Here is a 6,000-nt window from a genome sequence, read left to right as displayed (position 1 = left end):
AATGAATCTTTTTTTCAAAATAACTACTGATTGTTTACTACAGCTTCATGAAAAAAATATCAGTTTTGATATGTATAAAGAATGAAAAACATGGAAGCCCAATTGCATATAGTAACTACTTGTCTACTAAATGTATATAATTGGTTGTGATATAGAGACATATTTTGACTTTAATAATTGTAATTAAAATATTCTTCCATAAAGAAAAAATCAAATAAACATGCACTCTAATAATCATATTCTACATACTGCATACAAAATCAAATAATGCAGGAGAGAGTAGATATACAGATTAACTATAGTGAAACATTAGCTCTTAATTAAAAGGGACAGTCATGATTAAAGGAATTTTGTATAAGTGGAGCCCTGCAACAACTCACTAATTAAATTTTGTGAAACATTTCCTTAAATCAAAATATTTTTCCATATTCCATATTAAAGACATAACATTCTGGAGATGATTTCGACACTCCACTTCCAGTTTTAGAATGCAGTACATCCAATCTCACATGGTATATTTAATGTTTCACTCCCCATGCTTTACTAATATTCATCAACCCTTGTTTCATTCTATATATACCCATTCCCTCTCTTAAGCCATATATAACAAAAGACTAAGAGTAGAAAGAAAGTTAAGTTTGTCTATATCACCTAATGACCCCACAAGAAAAACCACATTCAAGAAAAGGAAGAAGGGGCTGATGAAGAAAGTGAGCGAACTCAGTAGTCTCTATGACATTAAAGCCTATACATTCATTTACAGCCCCTATCACTCGCAACCAGAGGTTTGGCCTTCTCTTCTAAGAATCTAACGTGTGCTTCTTGACTTTCAAAGGATGCTCGAGATGGAGAAGAATAAGAAGATGATGAATCGAGATAGCTTTTTACACTAAAGGATCATCTAGAAAACTGACTAATTGAACAACTAGTGCAAGGATAATTGTGAGAAGGAGATCATGTAGGTCATGCTCCAAAGTCTTATTGGGATTTTCCTCCACCAACTCAACCTCATTGATCTCAACGATTTGGGTTAGCTCATCGAACGACACCTTAAAGAAATCCAGAATAGGATAAAAACACTTAGCAAGTCACTTCAGCCTTGGCGGACCACCAGATGAAGGAGTCATAAAGGGTCCTTGGGAGATGTCAACTTAAATCAAGGAGGATTCTCTGGCGTAGGAGCTGCAGTATCCGCATGTGTGGTTCGTTGACAGCATGAACTCGTAAGTACAACAACAGTTTTATGTAGGGTTTGCTAGCAGGGAACAGGCGAAGATGATGGTGCCATTCACGAATAAGAACAACCAGAATAATAGACTGATATGGTCCAACAGGTTTAATTACCCTCAGGAATCGAGTATTAGGATGTTTAGTTTTTAATTCTTTTTAAGTTATTGGAGATGTACTTTAAATAACCGATTATAATCCACCATATAGATAGGTTGTAAGACCTATAGTCATTGTCTTAATAGTTGTATTATGATAATAGTTGTAGTTGTTGTCGTCATAGTCGTGCGGGCATGTTCATGGCACTGCGATCCGTGCTGGTGCGCATTTGCACATAGGGTCTATGTGTGGGAGTGCCACTACACTCCAAGTAGCTGCACATTGCAGCAAGCCTTGCACGTCGTGTTGACCTAGTAGGCTTCTACGGATGCTGAGGTGTCTTCGCAGATGTGTTCCCCATACTGCAGATGCGGGTAGGAGGGTAAATTCCCTCGAGCACAAGGTAAAATAAATAATAAAATCGATAATTCGATAAGCTAAGTAAATTTTGGACAAATTGGTATTTTAAAAATATTGGTATAAATTGGAAATTTGGTATAGCAAAAAACGATGTGGTTAATTTAAAAGAATAAATCTAATAAAATTAATAAAATCTTAAAATTCTAAGAATAATTTTATAAATTAAAAGCTTGTAAGAAAGAAATTGTAAATCTATAAATAATTATAAAAGGATGAGAATTAACATTTAAAAAAACTTGAAATTAAAAGACTAAAAGAAAAATAAAACAAGAATAAAAAATCTAAAAAGTTAACTAATAAAATAAAGAGTCAAAATTTAACAAACACAAAGTCTAGTTAAATCTGGTTTACCATATTTCTTTTGAGGGAAATTTGGTTTTGATTATTTGTTCCAAAACCACTAGAATATGGGTGCCAGTTTTGGTCCCTTAATGAAACAGTAGTTCAGTTGTCCTTGAGACTCTCAATGATTTAATATTCATGCTCTAGGGCTCAAGGGCATGAATTATGGCAACCTGAGAGACCTGAGAGAGTTATATTTGTATTTAATATTTGTGAATGCATGTTTGTATCTATTTAATAACAAGGCATGACTAATTGATATCCCGTTTGCCCTCTCTAGAAATAGGTGTAAGGGGCTGCGCATGTAGGTTTGCAATCAGTGTAATATAAATTAGATAATAAATTAGTATTAAAAACATTGTGTCAAAAGATGAGTTTCATCCTGCGTGCGTGAGTTGTGTAAACCCATTGGATACAGTATTGAGCATCTTCATGAGGATTTGTATGAATTCGACATTTGATTTGGATATGAATATTTGGTGATAACTTTTGATTTGAATTTGTTAATTGAAATTATAATTAATTTTTTATTAAACGTGCATTAATGAATATTTTAAAATGTATTTGTGTTTCATTATTTCTATTTATCTTACTGAGTATTAGAACTCACCCATATCAAATCCCCCCTTAGATGTAGGTTAGGAAAAAAATTATGGTTCACCCTTGTTTAGATTCCCTTCAAGAGGAATAGTTTGGAGCAGACTTTGTATTTTATTTTAAACTTTGAGGCTAGTTTTTGTAATTATGCTTTCTAACATTTTGTATTTTAAAAGATAGATGGCATGATTGCCTCAGGATACAGTCTTTTGTAAATTTTGTATGGAATCTATACTTCTGCTGCAATGTAAATATCTATTTTATGTTTGCTCATTTGGACGTTGGTGCCCTATTTGGCATTAGGACGTCACATTTCTTTTCTTTTCTTTTTATTTATACACAATGGAGCAAGGATAGAAGCATTATTGATGTAGTATATGTAAAAATTCAGTCTAGTTAAGATGAAGATGAAGCTACCTAGCTCCGTCCATTTTTTTATATTTAAAATGAGATTTTTGGATAAAATTTAATAGATATGGATACGATTTTTGTATCTTGGAATTAAAATTTGGGATAGTGGCATTAATAGGTAGTGTTTTCCTCAAAGAAAGTCCCACTATAATCATAACATCTAAAATAATTAATATTTTGATTAATATGAATATTATACACGTATCTGGCAAAATACGTTAAATTAAATCATAAATCGGCTTCTAACTAATTAATAGATATGTAGAATAATCTATTTTTTTCTCTATATTTTGTAGAACAAAAAAATTATACTCACACATATACTACCAATTTAGAGTGTTGATGAGAAGTACATGTGTACACTTGCTACTAGCTCCTTTAAGTAATTTAGAGAGTATCTTGTATAATTTACTAAATATGTGATATTATTGCGATTGCTTAGGTAGCAAGTAAAATATGTATTGTTTTATATGTATACACAAAAGTATATTGATGTGTTCAATTTTAAAAAAAAATTTATACCCTTTTTACTTAAATTTATAATAACTTTTGAATTAATTTTAAGTTAAAAGTTATTTAATGAAAAAAATTCTTGGTGCAGGTTTCCTGAAGGAAATAGAAAAAAAGACTGAAAAGAGAAGAAGAAAAGAGAAAAAATGTTGTTCTGAAGAGCAAAAAGAAAGCAACTCCAAAGAGGAAAAAGGAAGCAATTCTGAACGGGAAGAATGAACAGCTCTGAAGAAGAAAAATGAAGTAACTCTGAAGAGGGAAAAGGAAGCATCTCTGAAGAAGAAAAATGAGCAGCTTTAACAAGGAAAAAAGGAGGCAGCTGAAAGTGAAAAAGGGAGGCATGCAAAACCCTATCTCCTCTTTTTCTACTGCCCACAAAAGGAACCAGATCTATAATGTTAAAAGGGGAGCATAGGTGAACCCATATCTGGTTGGGAGCCGACGTGAACCAAAATCTGGTGAGAAAAAAGAAGTGCCCTTGGAGCTGAGCAGCGGATTGAGGAAAATTAAGCAAGTAATTTATTTTTTATTTTTATTTTTATGTTTTTGCTTTCAAATTGTAGATTTTTGGGATGAAAGTTTTCGTGATGTTTTAACAAAGTCATGTTAAAATTAATAATTGTTATAAAAAGTTAGTAGTTTTTAATTGATAAACCTAGTGAATACTGGGAGGAAAACCAAAAGTACATTAGGTTTGTTCAATCATTGCAAACTAGATTAAATTGATTGTGAAATTAAAACTTGGATATACCTAAGATTCAGGTGAAATCAATTACTCTGATGGGTTTACACCGATAGTTTTCATTAATTTAATTATTTTGCTTTGATTAAATTATTATTAAATTTTGATTTCTAGACAATAATACCGTTTATCTATAAAAAGTATATTTATAAAAAGAACCATAACGAATGCTTATATAGCAAAATCAACCACTAGCATCATCTAAAATACATGAGATCTTAGAGCATAAAATAATCACAAAACAACATAGTCTAAACACTACATTACACATCTAAAATAAATTCCTATATGTGTATGTGTGATGATGTTAACAACAATATGAAAGGGTTTTTCGAGAGACCTACCTGTCTAAACTAGTAGACATAGAATTCATTAACTTTGGTCATGCGTGAATTTCATATTGTATGTATAGAAGCTCCAAGGATCATGCCTATATGAGTTAATGAATACCTAATAGATTCTGAGAATTGGAACAAGCGTTCCTCTGGCTATATGTGCACTAAAAAGAAAAAAGAAACAACAAAAAGAACACATATCACCCACACCAACCATAGATCTCCAAGCTTTTACAAATATCCTCTTAAACCCATTCGTTCCTCTCTTCCACCCAACTTTGTTACTCCCTCTCACTCATTCACAGACGCTTGAAGATAGTGCATATATGCTAGACCTTTACAACTTTTTAAATTTCTATTCACTTTTCCAATTAACACCTCACTCCACACCACAACGACTAGTAGCTTGTTTTCCTGCTATCGCCAACATCACCATAATATACTATTTCCAATAATATAAATTCATATCTCATGTATTATTCCAAAATTTTTAGTGCATTTACGATGTAAATGTGTATTTAATTTTCATTTAATTTTTTCTTTGTAAAACTATATACATAATATGCCTATAAATAGTGGTATCTCAATAATAAAACAAAATTTTCAATTCTCATAAGATAACATGGTATTAGAGCTGTTAATATATCTAGAAGAATTTAGATAGCTAATATATGAATAAATTGTGTTTTGCATACCAAAATAATGAATAGGGGTGAGTTTGATAGAAATAAATAATGATAGATGGTTACGAAGAACATTAGGGAGCAAGAGGAAATGGGAAACATTGTTGGATTGATTTGTGAAAAGGATGAGGGAGAAGTTGTATCAAAATATGGCTCTGATAGCTATAACTATATTAAAAATATAAATTACACAATAAAGTTCTCCTTTTATCATCTTTTTTGAAAAAAAATATTTGTTTTTCTTGCACGAGATTGTTATTTTTTAATCAATAAATTTAATACAAATGTACTTTATCTTAGGGTAAAAAAAATTTGTTAGATACACAAGAAAATGAAAAAGGTAATATCAGAAGTCCTACGGGCATACTTTTAAATATTGGATTGCTTATAGGGTTACTTTACATGTAAAGCTCCCTCATGCATACATATCAATCATTAATCTTTATTCATCTTATTATATTACTCTATTAGTTTATTTTATACAGGATGCTGTTAATTAATTCCAAATAATTAGCTCTTTGTTGGCAAAGTGACTGATAATTTTCTTTGGGGATAAATCCTTTTAAGCGTTTGGCTATAGGTTAAGTATGACATATTTTTCCTTAAATAAAAGATAATTTTATTAACAAAATGG

This window comes from Carica papaya, chromosome 2 (assembly GCF_054855325.1).
Source record: "Carica papaya isolate Zhongbai chromosome 2, ASM5485532v1, whole genome shotgun sequence".
NCBI classification, from domain to species: domain Eukaryota; kingdom Viridiplantae; phylum Streptophyta; class Magnoliopsida; order Brassicales; family Caricaceae; genus Carica; species Carica papaya.
This window is presented reverse-complemented; position numbering follows the sequence as displayed.